This window comes from Anomaloglossus baeobatrachus, chromosome 6, assembly GCF_048569485.1.
Source record: "Anomaloglossus baeobatrachus isolate aAnoBae1 chromosome 6, aAnoBae1.hap1, whole genome shotgun sequence".
In the NCBI taxonomy this organism is placed as follows: Eukaryota; Metazoa; Chordata; class Amphibia; order Anura; family Aromobatidae; genus Anomaloglossus; species Anomaloglossus baeobatrachus.
Genome location: NC_134358.1, coordinates 549819552 through 549836580, shown reverse-complemented (window position 1 = coordinate 549836580; position 17029 = coordinate 549819552). Strand labels below are relative to the sequence as shown.

Here is a 17029-nt window from a genome sequence, read left to right as displayed (position 1 = left end):
AACAATCTATCTATCTATCCCTCTATCTATCTATCCCTCTATCTATCTATCCCTCTATCTATCTATCCCTCTATCTATCTATCCCTCTGTGAGGTAAATCCGGAGAGATGACGATAAATCATGATATTCAAGTATGTCAGGAAGCCCTCTCCTGGTGTCACCCCCCCTTTCCTTCACACAACTGGTTTAGCAACAAATCCCATGGCCATGTCCTGTGATATGGAAATTAGGTGGCTTAGGGACAATGGACACAGGATGACTCCCTGCCGTGACCCTGTAGTGGGGGCTGCTAGCTAGTTAGCAAGGCTATGGAAATAGCCAGACAGAACGACTCCAGTAAAAAATGGTTCATATCTCGCAAGCCATATTTCCGATAAATATGGCAACCATAAAAATGGTGTCTCTGCATGCGGACGATGCCGGCACACCCTTTTTATGGGAGCAGGACATTGGGAAATGCCCCAGGCGTGATATCAGCCAATGGGGAACTGGCAGACAGGTCATGAGTCCCCTCGTTCTGTAGCTAAATTCATAACTGTCACAATGAGAGCATTGGCGTCCGCCTACGACGCTCCCAGGCAAAGTTATGGCCCATACTCCATGTTGTGGATTGTCCATAACTCAAGCCAGGGGTGGAGCAGTGCTCCCTGTGAGGTCACGAAGGTAGGAGGGGACCTGGATGTGCCCAGGTTGATAACCCTACTTCGGCCATTTTCCAGTGTTCTTTTCGCTGGGGGCACGTGTAGGAAACATCTGCGGGAGTTCCTAGAAACCTGGGTACAGCGCCCCCCTGTGGCCAGACGCAACAAGGTAACTGCTGGAACTGTGTATGCCTGTTTGTAACCCATGCTTTGACTGTAACTGTACTCTGACATATGTATATTCTGTAGATTCCCTATTGTATATATTGTAGTTCTAGTGTGCTTTAGGCTGATTAAATTATATAATTAATCTTGGGCTGTTCTGTTATCTCGATCTTGAATCCCACGTCTGTGTGTTCGGCTAATAGTTACCGTAAATCGGTTGGTGGCAGCGAATTGTGCCAAGGATTATTGTGGGGAGGCCAGTGAGATTCGGGGAGATTTTATATATTCCGCCCGCGGAGGTCGGGGGAATATATACCTTACTCTCACCGGGGACCCTTCAATAATCGGCATAAGTAGTATAGCGGCCTCCTTGCTTATTGTCGGGCAATTCCATAATTGGCCTGACTATAAGAGGGGCGCTAGAGAGCGCGTCACGTGCTCTGTCTGTCGGTCGGGAGGTATAAAGGAGGGGTGACCCCCACTTGTTACCCCCCGATTGTGACGTACTGGTAGCCAGCGCGGGGGATTTCTGAGTGACCCCCCCGGTGGTTTGTGACATATTGGTGGCATAGCGGTGGGATCGAGATAATAGTGTGTGTGAGTGTGAGACCCATACTCCCAGACACTAAAGACTGCCTGCAGCAGCTGTGGCTGCTGGGGTCTTCAGACTAGCTCAACACTAGAGTGTCAGAGTGCAGATACTGTAAGGTGTGTGGAGGCATCAGGTGTCAGTTCTGTGTCAGTGACCAAAAGTCTGCAAGAATGGCTGATGGCACCAGGAGCAGAGCTATGCAACTGGCCAATGCTAAGGCAGGAGCCGAAGAGAGGGAGGACGGTGCTGTGGACAGCAATGAGGAGGTTGCCCACGAGTCCTCCAGGAGCTCGACGCCAGAAAACCGTTCTGCCGAGGACATTGCGCAACCTGGCACTGCTGGACAAGATGAGGAGGAGCTCACCCAAGGTTCCTCAACGAGCCAGATGCCAGCCCTCCGCTCTGAAAGGGACAGTGAATCACCAGGCTCCGCAGCGTGCCGCAGATCACCACGTGCCATTCCACCGAGCCTGGGAGGCTCGGATAGCCTTCTTCAAATGGCTATGGCCCTTCTCCAGGCTGGAGACCAGAAGGGCTACAAGGAACTCCTGGCAGAGCGCAGGGCAGAGCGGCACGCAGAGCGTGAGGCTGCGGAGCGAGAGCGGCAGGCAGCGCGTGAAGAGCGAGAGCGACAGGCAGACCGTGACTACCAGCTGCAGCTAGCTCAGCTCCGGCCCTCATCAGCCACATGTGACCTTCAAAACACCAAACTTCCAAAAGGTCCGTGTTGAGGACTTCCCAGTGCTGGAGAAGGATGGAGACTTGGACTCTTTCCTGACTGCTTTTGAACGGACTTGCTTGCAGCACCATCTGAACAAGGACCAGTGGGCCAAATACCTGACCCCCCGTTTAAGGGGTAAGGCCCTGGATGTCCTTGGGGACTTGCCTGCTGAGGCAGATCAGGGCTACGACACCATCAAGCGGGCCCTGATCCAACAGTACAACCTCACCCCGGAGTCCTACCGCAAGAAGTTCCGGAGCCTACAGAAGGGACCAAAGGACTCCTGGGCTGACCACAGGCGGGCACTTGCCCGAGCTGCCGACCACTGGACCCAAGGCCTGCAGCTTTCCACCGGACCGGAGATCCTGGACTTGTTCATCACGGAGCAACTCTTGTGGAACTGCCCTGAGGATCTCCGCCAGTTCATCCGAGACCAGAAGCCAAAGGGGTCCACGGCTACAGCTGCCCTTGCCGATGACTACACCAACAACCGGGCCCCTGAGGCCAGGAGAGCGGCCACCAGCAGCACCTGGAGAGGGGGTAAGATGAATTCTGCGACTGCCCCACCTGCCCCTAGACTGCAGGGGGTGTCCCCCTCAACTCCCCTCTCCAGGCCCGTGGCGGAACCAAGACGGTGCCACCAGTGCAACCTACCTGGACACTTCAAGGCCATGTGCCCTCAGCGTCCCAAGGCCCCGGCTCCGTCCCCGTCCCAAGGGCCGCCCAAGGTGTATTGTGTGGGTGGGGGTGGTGGTAGGTCCCTGGACAGCTTCCAACCTGTCACCGTCGGCCGGTCTGTGACCATAGGACTGCGAGACAGCGCCTCGGAGGTGACTCTGGTGCGGCCTGAGATGGTGTCCCCCCAAGACTTGATCCCTGGAAAAACCCTCGCTGTCTCCGGGATTGGAGGCACTGACCCGGCGCTGCCTGTTGCTAACATTTATGTGGACTGGGGCGCAGGGCGAGGGGTGAGGGAGGTGGGGGTAACTGATCGGATCCCTGCAAACGTGCTACTTGGGACAGATTTGGGGCAGATAACCTCCCAGTTTGGGCCCCCCCCAAGGGCTGAACCTTCAGCCCGTACTGACATGACTCCTAACAATGTTAATGTGTTATCTATGAATGATGTAAGGGAGGAGGGAGTGAACTCTGATATTTCTGCTTGCATAGACACCATAGACGCACACTCAGCTGCAGCTGTGACAGGGGAGGGGGTCAGAGAAAGGTGTGACAATGCCTCTACAAGTAACCAGCCTGTGAGCTGGGATCTGTTGCCCTCTGCAGGGATAAGCAGAGAGCAGGGTGCTGCAGGGGGAGGACCAGTGTGTGGGGTGGGGGCTACCACAGCAAATGTGGGGTCCCCAGAGATTTCACAGCGGGGTTCTGTTGCTGCAGGAGGGGAACAGGCAGGTGAGATTGGGGCCGGTCCAGGAGCGGAAGTGCTCCCAGGTAAGATCTCGGTGCAGGGTTCCCCCACAACCGGGGTGTCAGGAAGCCAGGTAGGTCTGCCTGAACCGGCGACTTGGTCAGGAACGGAGGAGGAGCAGGCACGACCCACGGTCGCAGCGGCTGTGGCCGCTGTCACCCGCAGTGGGAGTGCTGGAAGCCAAGGGGCCTCCCGGAGGTCCGATAGCTCTTCCCCTTCTGACCAAGTGGCAGCCGAGTCAGGTGGAGGCCAGGACACAGGTCCCGGGGTACTGACTGAAGATGTGACAGTCTCGTCGATTCTGGCCACATCTAGTCAGGGGTTTCAGGCAGCGTTAGAAGCTGACGACAGCCTGAAAGCTCTTAAGGAGCAGGCGGCACAGCCTCCCTCGGACTCGGACCCGGAGCGAGTGGTCTGGGACCAAGGACGGCTGTACCGGGCCACGGTCCAGCAGGGTTCACCGGAGGCGTGGCCCAGGGACCGACAGTTGGTGGTACCCTATCCGTTCCGGACGGAGTTGTTGCGGATCGCACATGAGATTCCGATGGCCGGACACCTAGGGATCGCTAAGACCAAGGCCAGGTTAAACCAGCATTTCTACTGGCCAAAAATGGGGGCCGATGTGGCTGCCTACTGCCGTTCGTGTGAAACCTGTCAGAGAGTGGGGAAGGCGGGGCCACACCCCAAAGCCCCACTAGTATCTCTGCCCATCATCGATGAGCCTTTCAGGAGGGTGGCTGTGGATCTGATCGGCCCGCTGGCCATCCCCAGCAGCTCCGGGAAACGCTTCCTACTGACGGTAGTGGACTATGCCACCCGGTACCCAGAAGCAGTGGCCTTGTCGTCCATTCGGGCTGACAAGGTGGCCACCGCATTGCTGGAGATTTTCTCCCGAGTGGGTTTTCCCCAGGAAATGCTCACTGACCGGGGGACCCAATTCATGTCCCAGCTGATGGAGGCCCTCTGTAAGCAAGTCCAGGTGCGACATCTGGTGGCCAGCCCGTACCATCCACAGACTAATGGCCTGTGCGAGCGGTTCAATGGCACCTTAAAGCAGATGCTTAAGATGTTGGTCGACTCCCATGGGCGTGACTGGGAGCGGTATCTCCCACACCTGTTATTTGCTTACCGGGAGGTTCCACAGGCCTCAACAGGATTCTCACCGTTTGAGCTCCTGTACGGGCGACGTGTGCGGGGCCCCCTGGCTCTGGTGAAAGAGGCTTGGGAAGGGGATTTGGCCACCCCTGGAGTGTCGGTTATCGAGTATGTCATGCGCTTCCGGGACAAAATGCAGGCCTTGACGCAACTGGTACACGACAATATGGCTCAAGCCCAGGCCGATCAGAAGCGTTGGTACGACCAGAACGCTTGTGAGAGGACCTACCAAGTGGGTCAAAAGGTGTGGGTACTGGTCCCCGTACCACAGGACAAGCTTCAGGCAGCCTGGGAAGGCCCATACCTCGTGTACCAGCAGCTCAACCCTGTGACGTACCTGGTCACCCTGGACCCTGCCCGTGGAAGGCGGAAGCCCTTCCATGTGAACATGATGAAGGCACATCATGAGCGGGAGGCATGTGCGCTCCCCGTGTGCAACCTGCCCGAGGAGGGAGAAGCGGAAACCCTCTTGGATATGCTAGCCCAGGTTAGGGCAGGCGGATCCATTGAGGATGTGGAGGTTGGCCACCAGCTCTTGGAAGACCAACGGTCCCAGCTGTGGGCCACCCTCCTCCCCTTCCGGGGGTTGTTTACCAACCAGCCCGGAAGGACTGACTTGGCTGTCCATCACGTGGACACTGGGGATCATCCCCCGATCCGGCATTCAGCATATCGGGTCTCCCTGGAGGTGCAGCAACACATGCGCCAGGAGATTGACGAGATGCTGAAGCTGGGGGTGATCCAGGCATCCAACAGCGCTTGGGCCTCGCCTGTAGTCCTCGTCCCTAAGAAGGACCGAACCACTCGGTTCTGCGTGGACTACAGGGGGCTCAATGCGGTCACGGTCGCCGATGCGTACCCAATGCCACGCATCGATGACCTGCTCGATCAGTTGGCCGGGGCTCAGTACCTGACCATCATGGATCTGAGCCGGGGATATTGGCAGATCCCCCTGACTCGCAAGGCCAGGGAACGCTCTGCCTTTATTACCCCATTTGGACTGTACGAGTCCACGGTGATGCCATTCGGGATGAGGAATGCCCCTGCCACTTTCCAGCGGATGGTCAACACCCTGCTCAAGGGACTTGAAGGGTACGCGGCCGCGTACCTGGATGACATTGCCGTCTTCAGTCCCACCTGGGAGGACCACCTAGAGCATCTAGCACAGGTGCTCAGGCGGATCCACCGGGCAGGTTTGACCATCAAGCCGGGAAAGTGTCAGCTGGCCATGAGCGAGGTCCAGTACCTCGGTCACCGGGTAGGTGGGAGAACACTGAAGCCCGAGCCTGAGAAAGTGGAAGCCATCGCATCCTGGCCCACCCCCAGGACCAAGAAGCAGGTGATGTCCTTCTTGGGGACCGCTGGGTACTATAGGAGGTTTGTTCCATGCTATAGTAGCCTGGCAAAGCCCTTGACGGACCTCACCAAGAAGAAGCTGCCCTCTGCAGTCGATTGGACAATGGACTGCGAGACAGCCTTCCGGGCCCTAAAGGACGCCCTGTCCAGCCCGCCCGTGCTACAGGCAGCCGACTTCACGCGGCCGTTTGTAGTACAGACCGACGCCAGTGACTTCGGCCTCGGTGCGGTGCTCAGCCAGGTGGACTCTGCGAGCCAAGAGCACCCAGTCTTGTACCTGAGCAGGAAGCTGTTACCAAGGGAAGTTGCCTATTCCACGATGGAGAAGGAGTGCCTGGCCATAGTGTGGGCCCTGCAGCGTCTGCAACCCTATCTATACGGGCGCCACTTCATCGTGGAGACGGACCACAATCCCCTCAGCTGGTTGCACACCGTCTCTGGGACGAATGGGCGATTGTTGCGATGGAGCCTTGCGCTCCAGCAATACAACTTCACCATTCGCCACAAAAGGGGCCGTGACCACGGTAACGCAGACGGGCTGTCCCGACAAGGAGAGGTCGCGGACGGGCGCACGGGGGAACACCGGAGTGTGCTGCCCCCTAGCGCCCTCAAAAGGGGGGAGGTGTGAGGTAAATCCGGAGAGATGACGATAAATCATGATATTCAAGTATGTCAGGAAGCCCTCTCCTGGTGTCACCCCCCCTTTCCTTCACACAACTGGTTTAGCAACAAATCCCATGGCCATGTCCTGTGATATGGAAATTAGGTGGCTTAGGGACAATGGACACAGGATGACTCCCTGCCGTGACCCTGTAGTGGGGGCTGCTAGCTAGTTAGCAAGGCTATGGAAATAGCCAGACAGAACGACTCCAGTAAAAAATGGTTCATATCTCGCAAGCCATATTTCCGATAAATATGGCAACCATAAAAATGGTGTCTCTGCATGCGGACGATGCCGGCACACCCTTTTTATGGGAGCAGGACATTGGGAAATGCCCCAGGCGTGATATCAGCCAATGGGGAACTGGCAGACAGGTCATGAGTCCCCTCGTTCTGTAGCTAAATTCATAACTGTCACAATGAGAGCATTGGCGTCCGCCTACGACGCTCCCAGGCAAAGTTATGGCCCATACTCCATGTTGTGGATTGTCCATAACTCAAGCCAGGGGTGGAGCAGTGCTCCCTGTGAGGTCACGAAGGTAGGAGGGGACCTGGATGTGCCCAGGTTGATAACCCTACTTCGGCCATTTTCCAGTGTTCTTTTCGCTGGGGGCACGTGTAGGAAACATCTGCGGGAGTTCCTAGAAACCTGGGTACAGCGCCCCCCTGTGGCCAGACGCAACAAGGTAACTGCTGGAACTGTGTATGCCTGTTTGTAACCCATGCTTTGACTGTAACTGTACTCTGACATATGTATATTCTGTAGATTCCCTATTGTATATATTGTAGTTCTAGTGTGCTTTAGGCTGATTAAATTATATAATTAATCTTGGGCTGTTCTGTTATCTCGATCTTGAATCCCACGTCTGTGTGTTCGGCTAATAGTTACCGTAAATCGGTTGGTGGCAGCGAATTGTGCCAAGGATTATTGTGGGGAGGCCAGTGAGATTCGGGGAGATTTTATATATTCCGCCCGCGGAGGTCGGGGGAATATATACCTTACTCTCACCGGGGACCCTTCAATAATCGGCATAAGTAGTATAGCGGCCTCCTTGCTTATTGTCGGGCAATTCCATAATTGGCCTGACTATAAGAGGGGCGCTAGAGAGCGCGTCACGTGCTCTGTCTGTCGGTCGGGAGGTATAAAGGAGGGGTGACCCCCACTTGTTACCCCCCGATTGTGACGTACTGGTAGCCAGCGCGGGGGATTTCTGAGTGACCCCCCCGGTGGTTTGTGACACCCTCTATCTATCTATCCCTCTATCTATCTATCCCTCTATCTATCTATCCCTCTATCTATCTATCCCTCTATCTATCTATCCCTCTATCTATCTATCCCTCTATCCATCTATCTATCTATCCATCTATCAATCAAATCAAATCAAATAAGCTTTATTGGCAGGACCAAATACAAATTTAGTTTTGCCAAAGCAAGTGTACAATAGGGACTGGGACTGTGGGGATGGTGGGTAGGGGCCATAGTAAGGATGGATGGGGCACATCCAGGGTGGGGACTATAGGAAGAATGGATGGCGTACATCTAGGGTGGGGACGTTGGGGGCTATGGAAGTCCATGGCTTATCATAGTTCTCTTTCTCGAATTCTATCTTTCTCTCTCTCTCTACGTTGGCATGCAAAACTTTGTGCACCGCTAGTGAAAATCAAGTGTGAGGCAAATCCCGGGATATGAAGATGAATTATGACTTCCAGTCATAATCGCTCATCACTCCCTGGCAGTGCCCCCCTCCCTTCTTGTCCTCAATGTCCAGCATCTGTGAAGGTGTCACATCCCATGGCCATCTCCTATGATATGGAAATTAGGTGATGTGGGAACAATGGACACAGGATGACTCCCTGCCGTGACCCTGTGGTAGGAGCTGCTATCTAATTAGCAAGCTTGGAAGTATCCAGACCGAACGACTCCAGTAAAAAATGGTTCATATCTCGCAAGCCATATTTCCGATAAATATGGCAACCATAAAAATGGTGTCTCCGCATGCGGACGATGCTGGCACACCCTTTTTATGGGAGCGGGAGCTTGGGAAATACCCCAGGCGTGATATCAGCCAATGTGGAACTAGTAGACAAGTCATGAGTCCTCTCATTCTGTAGCTAAATTCATAACTGTCACAATGAGAGCATTGGCGTCCGCCTACGACGCTCCCAGGCCAAGTTATGGCCATATTCCATGTTGTGGATTTTGTCCATAACTCCAGCCAGGGGTGGAGCAGTGCTCCCTCTGAGGTCACGAAGGTAGGAGGGGACCTGGATTTGCCCAGGTTGATAACCCTACTTCGGCCATTTTCCAGTGTTCTTTCGCTGGGGGTCACGTGTAGGAAACATCTGTGGGAGTTCCTGGAAACCTGGTCTACAGCGCCCCCCTGTGGCCAGACGCACAAGGTAACTGCTGGAACTGTGTATGCCTGTTTGTAAACCATGCTTTATCTGTAACTGTACTCTGACATATGTATATTCTGTAGATTCCCTATTGTATATATTGTAGTTTCTAGTGTGCTTTAGGCTGATTAAATTATATAATTAATCTTGGGCTGTTCTGTTATCTCGATCTTGAATCCCACGTCTGTGTGTTCGGCTAATAGTTACCGTGAAGCGGTTGGTGGCAGCGAGTTGTGCCAAGGATTATTGTGGGGAGGCCAGTGAGATTCGGGGAGGTTTTATATATTCCGCCCGCGGAGGTCGGGGGGAATATATACCCTACTCTCACCGGGGACCCTTCAATAATCGGCATAAGTAGTATAGCGGCCTCCTTGCTTATTGTCGGGCAATTCCATAATTGGCCTGACTATAAGAGGGGCGCTAGAGAGCGCGTCACGTGCTCTGTCTGTCGGTCGGGAGGTATAAAGGAGGGGTGACCCCCACTTGTTACCCCCCCGATTGTGACGTACTGGTAGCCAGCGCGGGGGATTTCTGAGTGACCCCCCCGGTGGTTTGTGACATATTGGTGGCATAGCGGTGGGATCGAGATAATAGTGTGTGTGAGTGTGAGACCCATACTCCCAGACACTAAAGACTGCCTGCAGCAGCTGTGGCTGCTGGGGTCTTCAGACTAGCTCAACACTAGAGTGTCAGAGTGCAGATACTGTAAGGTGTGTGGAGGCATCAGGTGTCAGTTCTGTGTCAGTGACCAAAGTCTGCAAGAATGGCTGAGAGCACCAGGAGCAAAGCCAAAGGAATGGCCGATGCTCAGGCCAGAGACGATGAGGAGGTTGTCCACGAGCCCTCCAAGAGCCCGACGCCAGAGAACAGCTCTGCAGAGGACATCGCACAACCTGGCACTGCTGGACAAAATGAGGAGGAGCTCGCCCAAGGGTCCTCAACGAGCCAGATGCCAGCCCTCCGCTCTGCAATGGACAGTGAATCACCAGGCTCCGCAGCGGGCCGCAGATCACCACGTGCCATTCCACCGAGCCTGGGAGGCTCGGATAGCCTTCTTCAAATGGCTATGGCCCTTCTCCAGGCTGGAGACCAGGAGGGCTACAAGGAACTCCTGGCAGAGCGCAGGGCAGAGCGGCAGGCGGCGCGTGACGCTGAGGCTGCGGAGCGGCAAGCAGCGCGTGAGGCTGCGGAGCGGCAAGCAGCACGTGAAGAGCGACGGCAACAGGCAGACCGTGACCACCAGCTGCAGCTAGCTCAGCTCCGGCCCTCATCAGCCACACGTGACCTTCAAGACACCAAACTTCCAAAGGTCCGTGTTGAGGACTTCCCAGTGCTGGAGAAGGATGGAGACTTGGACTCTTTCCTGACTGCTTTTGAACGGACTTGCTTGCAGCACCATCTGGACAAGGATCAGTGGGCCAAATACCTGACCCCCCGTCTAAGGGGTAAGGCCCTGGATATCCTTGGGGACTTGCCTGCTGAGGCAGATCAGGGCTACGACACCATCAAGCGGGCCCTGATCCAACAGTACAACCTCACTCCGGAGTCCTACCGCAAGAAGTTCCGGACCCTGCAAAAGGGACCAAAGGACTCCTGGGCTGACCACCGGCGGGCACTTGCCCGAGCTGCCGACCACTGGACCCAAGGCCTGCAGCTTTCCACCGGACCGGAGATCCTGGACTTGTTCATCACTGAGCAACTCTTGTGGAACTGCCCTGCGGATCTCCGCCAGTTCATCCGAGACCAGAAGCCAAAGGGGTCCACGGCTACAGCTGCCCTGGCCGATGACTACACCAACAATCGGGCTCCTGAGGCCAGGAGAGCAGCCACCAGCAGCACCTGGAGAGGGGGTAAGATGAACTCTGCGACTGCCCCACCTGCCCCTAGACTGCAGGGGGTGTCCCCCTCAACTCCCCTCTCCAGGCCCGTGGCAGAGCCAAGACGGTGCCACCAGTGCAACCTACCTGGACACTTCAAGGCCATGTGCCCTCAGCGTCCCAAGGCCCCGGCTCCGTCCCCGTCCCAAGGGCCGCCCAAGGTGTATTGTGTGGGTGGGGGTGGTGGTAGGTCCCTGGACAGCTTCCAACCAGTCACCGTCGGCCGGTCTGTGACCATAGGACTGCGAGACAGCGCCTCGGAGGTGACTCTGGTGCGGCCTGAGATGGTGTCCCCCCAAGACTTGATCCCTGGAAAAACCCTCGCTGTCTCCGGGATTGGAGGCATTGACCCGGCGCTGCCTGTTGCTGACATTTATGTGGACTGGGGCGCAGGGCGAGGGGTGAGGGAGGTGGGGGTAACTGATCGGATCCCCGCAAACGTGCTACTTGGGACAGATTTGGGGCAGATAACCTCCCAGTTTGGGCCCCCACCAAGGGCTGAACCTTCAGCCAGTACGGACATGACTCCTGACAATGTTAATGTGTTATCTATGAATGATGTGAGAGAGGGGGGAGTGAACTCTGATATTTCTGCTTGCATAGACACCATAGACACACACTCAGCTGCAGCTGTGACAGGGGAGGGGGTCAGAGAAAGGTGTGACAATGCCTCTACAAGTAACCAGCCAGTGAGCTGGGATCTGCTGCCCTCTGCAGGGATAAGCAGAGAGCAGGGTGCTGCAGGGGGAGGACCAGTGTGTGGGGTGGGGGCTACCACAGCAAATGTGGGGTCCCCAGAGATTTCACAGCGGGGTTCTGTTGCTGCAGGAGGGGAACAGGCAGGTGAGATTGGGGCCGGTCCAGGAGCGGAAGTGCTCCCAGGTAAGATCTCGGTGCATGGTTCCCCCACAACCGGGGTGTCAGGAAGCCAGGTAGGTCTGCCTGAACCGGCGACTTGGTCAGGAACGGAGGAGGAGCAGGCACGACCCACGGTCGCAGCGGCTGTGGCCGCTGTCACCCGCAGTGGGAGTGCTGGAAGCCAAGGGGCCTCCCGGAGATCCGATAGCTCTTCCCCTTCTGACCAAGTGGCAGCCGAGTCAGGTGGAGGCCAGGACACAGGTCCCGGGGTACTGACCGAAGATGTGACAGTCTCGTCGATTCTGGCCACATCTAGTCAGGGGTTTCAGGCAGCGTTAGAAGCTGACGACAGCCTGAAAGCTCTTAAGGAGCAGGCGGCACAGCCTCCCTCGGACCCGGAGCGAGTGGTCTGGGACCAAGGACGGCTGTACCGGGCCACGGTCCAGCAGGGTTCACCGGAGGCGTGGCCCAGGGACCGACAGTTGGTGGTACCCTATCCGTTCCGGACGGAGTTGTTGCGGATCGCACATGAGATTCCGATGGCCGGACACCTAGGGATCGCTAAGACCAAGGCCAGGTTAAACCAGCATTTCTACTGGCCAAAAATGGGGGCCGATGTGGCTGCCTACTGCCGTTCGTGTGAAACCTGTCAGAGAGTGGGGAAGGCGGGGCCACGCCCCAAAGCCCCACTGGTATCTCTGCCCATCATCGATGAGCCTTTCAGGAGGGTGGCTGTGGATCTGGTCGGCCCGCTGGCCATCCCCAGCAGCTCCGGGAAACGCTTCATACTGACGGTAGTGGACTATGCCACCCGGTACCCAGAAGCAGTGGCCTTGTCGTCCATTCGGGCTGACAAGGTGGCCACCGCATTGCTGGAGATTTTCTCCCGAGTGGGTTTTCCCCAGGAAATGCTCACTGACCGGGGGACCCAATTCATGTCCCAGCTGATGGAGGCCCTCTGTAAGCAAGTCCAGGTGCGACATCTGGTGGCCAGCCCGTACCATCCACAGACTAATGGCCTGTGCGAGCGGTTCAATGGCACCTTAAAGCAGATGCTTAAGATGTTGGTCGACTCCCATGGGCGTGACTGGGAGCGGTATCTCCCACACCTGTTATTTGCTTACCGGGAGGTTCCACAGGCCTCAACAGGATTCTCACCGTTTGAGCTCCTGTACGGGCGACGTGTGCGGGGCCCCCTGGCTCTGGTGAAAGAGGCTTGGGAAGGGGATTTGGCCACCCCTGGAGTGTCGGTTATCGAGTATGTCATGCGCTTCCGGGACAAAATGCAGGCCTTGACGCAACTGGTACACGACAATATGGCTCAAGCCCAGGCCGATCAGAAGCGTTGGTACGACCAGAACGCTTGTGAGAGGACCTACCAAGTGGGTCAAAAGGTGTGGGTACTGGTCCCCGTACCACAGGACAAGCTTCAGGCAGCCTGGGAAGGCCCATACCTCGTGTACCAGCAGCTCAACCCTGTGACGTACCTGGTCACCCTGGACCCTGCCCGTGGAAGGCGGAAGCCCTTCCATGTGAACATGATGAAGGCACATCATGAGCGGGAGGCGTGTGCGCTCCCCGTGTGCAACCTGCCCGAGGAGGGAGAAGCGGAAACCCTCTTGGATATGCTAGCCCAGGTTAGGGCCGGCGGATCCATTGAGGATGTGGAGGTTGGCCACCAGCTCTTGGAGGACCAACGGTCCCAGCTGTGGGCCACCCTCCTCCCCTTCCGGGGGTTGTTTACCAACCAGCCCGGAAGGACTGACTTGGCTGTCCATCACGTGGACACTGGGGATCATCCCCCGATCCGGCGTTCAGCATATCGGGTCTCCCTGGAGGTGCAGCAACACATGCGCCAGGAGATTGACGAGATGCTGAAGCTGGGGGTGATCCAGGCATCCAACAGCGCTTGGGCCTCGCCTGTAGTCCTCGTCCCTAAGAAGGACCGAACCACTCGGTTCTGCGTGGACTACAGGGGGCTCAATGCTGTCACGGTCGCCGATGCGTACCCAATGCCACGCATCGATGACCTGCTCGATCAGTTGGCCGGGGCTCAGTACCTGACCATCATGGACCTGAGCCGGGGATATTGGCAGATCCCCCTGACTCGCAAGGCCAGGGAACGCTCTGCCTTTATTACCCCATTTGGACTATACGAGTCCACGGTGATGCCATTCGGGATGAGGAATGCCCCTGCCACTTTCCAGCGGATGGTCAACACCCTGCTCAAGGGACTTGAAGGGTACGCGGCCGCGTACCTAGATGACATTGCCGTCTTCAGTCCCACCTGGGAGGACCACCTAGAGCATCTAGCACAGGTGCTCAGGCGGATCCACCGGGCAGGTTTGACCATCAAGCCGGGAAAGTGTCAGCTGGCCATGAGCGAGGTCCAGTACCTCGGTCACCGGGTAGGCGGGAGAACACTGAAGCCCGAGCCTGAGAAAGTGGAGGCCATCGCATCCTGGCCCACCCCCAGGACCAAGAAGCAGGTGATGTCCTTCTTGGGGACCGCCGGGTACTATAGGAGGTTTGTTCCACACTATAGTAGCCTGGCAAAGCCCTTGACGGACCTCACCAAGAAGAAGCTGCCCTCTGCAGTCGATTGGACAATGGACTGCGAGACAGCCTTCCAGGCCCTAAAGGACGCCCTGTCCAGCCCGCCCGTGCTACAGGCAGCCGACTTCACGCGGCCGTTTGTAGTACAGACCGACGCCAGTGACTTCGGCCTCGGTGCGGTGCTCAGCCAGGTGGACTCTGCGAGCCAAGAGCACCCAGTCTTGTACCTGAGCAGGAAGCTGTTACCAAGGGAAGTGGCCTATTCCACGATGGAGAAGGAGTGCCTGGCCATAGTGTGGGCCCTGCAGCGTCTGCAACCCTATCTATACGGGCGCCACTTCATCGTGGAGACGGACCACAATCCCCTCAGCTGGTTGCACACCGTCTCTGGGACGAATGGGCGATTGTTGCGATGGAGCCTTGCGCTCCAGCAATACAACTTCACCATTCGCCACAAAAGGGGCCGTGACCACGGTAACGCAGACGGGCTGTCCCGACAAGGAGAGGTCGCGGACGGGCGCACGGGGGAACACCGGAGTGTGCTGCCCCCTAGCGCCCTCAAAAGGGGGGAGGTGTGAGGCAAATCCCGGGATATGAAGATGAATTATGACTTCCAGTCATAATCGCTCATCACTCCCTGGCAGTGCCCCCCTCCCTTCTTGTCCTCAATGTCCAGCATCTGTGAAGGTGTCACATCCCATGGCCATCTCCTATGATATGGAAATTAGGTGATGTGGGAACAATGGACACAGGATGACTCCCTGCCGTGACCCTGTGGTAGGAGCTGCTATCTAATTAGCAAGCTTGGAAGTATCCAGACCGAACGACTCCAGTAAAAAATGGTTCATATCTCGCAAGCCATATTTCCGATAAATATGGCAACCATAAAAATGGTGTCTCCGCATGCGGACGATGCTGGCACACCCTTTTTATGGGAGCGGGAGCTTGGGAAATACCCCAGGCGTGATATCAGCCAATGTGGAACTAGTAGACAAGTCATGAGTCCTCTCATTCTGTAGCTAAATTCATAACTGTCACAATGAGAGCATTGGCGTCCGCCTACGACGCTCCCAGGCCAAGTTATGGCCATATTCCATGTTGTGGATTTTGTCCATAACTCCAGCCAGGGGTGGAGCAGTGCTCCCTCTGAGGTCACGAAGGTAGGAGGGGACCTGGATTTGCCCAGGTTGATAACCCTACTTCGGCCATTTTCCAGTGTTCTTTCGCTGGGGGTCACGTGTAGGAAACATCTGTGGGAGTTCCTGGAAACCTGGTCTACAGCGCCCCCCTGTGGCCAGACGCACAAGGTAACTGCTGGAACTGTGTATGCCTGTTTGTAAACCATGCTTTATCTGTAACTGTACTCTGACATATGTATATTCTGTAGATTCCCTATTGTATATATTGTAGTTTCTAGTGTGCTTTAGGCTGATTAAATTATATAATTAATCTTGGGCTGTTCTGTTATCTCGATCTTGAATCCCACGTCTGTGTGTTCGGCTAATAGTTACCGTGAAGCGGTTGGTGGCAGCGAGTTGTGCCAAGGATTATTGTGGGGAGGCCAGTGAGATTCGAGGAGGTTTTATATATTCCGCCCGCGGAGGTCGGGGGGAATATATACCCTACTCTCACCGGGGACCCTTCAATAATCGGCATAAGTAGTATAGCGGCCTCCTTGCTTATTGTCGGGCAATTCCATAATTGGCCTGACTATAAGAGGGGCGCTAGAGAGCGCGTCACGTGCTCTGTCTGTCGGTCGGGAGGTATAAAGGAGGGGTGACCCCCACTTGTTACCCCCCCGATTGTGACGTACTGGTAGCCAGCGCGGGGGATTTCTGAGTGACCCCCCCGGTGGTTTGTGACATCAAGGTGAAGATTAAATAATCTCTAAAAAGTCTAAAGTTTACAGATGACACATTTGCTTTGTATTTATGGCAAAAAATATTATATTTTCATCTTTTACATTTTAAAAATTACAAAAAAGGAAAATGGGCAGCTGCAAAACTTTGGGCACCCCTGGAGATTGGTGTGCTCAAAACTTTCACCAAGGTTTCAGACCTTAGTTAGCCAGTTATGGTTATGGCTTGTTCACTATCATCAGGTGATGCAAATTTCAGAGCTTTATAAAAACCCCACCTCCTCTAATCTTGTGCCAAAAAAACAGCAGCCATGGGTTCGTCTAAGCAACTGCCTAGCACTCTGAAAATGGTGGAGGCCCACAAAGCAGGAGAAGGATATAAGAAAATAGCAAAGTGTTTTCAAATTGTCCTTTACTTAGTTCTAAATGTAATTAAAACAATGGCAGTTATCAGGAACAGTGGAGATCAAGATAAGGTCTGGAAGACCAAGAGAAATTTCTGTGTGAGCTGCTCATAGGATTGCTAGAGGCAAATCAGAGCCCCTGCTTGATTGCAAATGACCTTCAGGAAACTTTAGCAGACTCTGGAGTTGTGGTACATTGTTCTACTGTTCAGAGACAGCTGCACATTTATGGCCTTCATGGAAGAGTCATCAGAAGAAAACCTCTACTGTGTCCTCACCATAAAATTCAGTGTCAAAATTATCCAAAAGAACATCTAAGCAAGCCTGGTGCATTTTGGAAACAAGTCCTGTGGACAGATGAGG

The 17029-nt window shown here is 55.4% G+C and overlaps 1 protein-coding gene across 2 annotated transcripts in view; it reads left to right on the top strand.

The window, feature by feature from the left end:
* The window catches only part of TFPI2 (tissue factor pathway inhibitor 2), a 39977-nt gene that overhangs the window by 5584 nt on the left and 17364 nt on the right, over positions 1-17029 (top strand). The gene's annotated exons all lie outside the window — the stretch shown is intronic.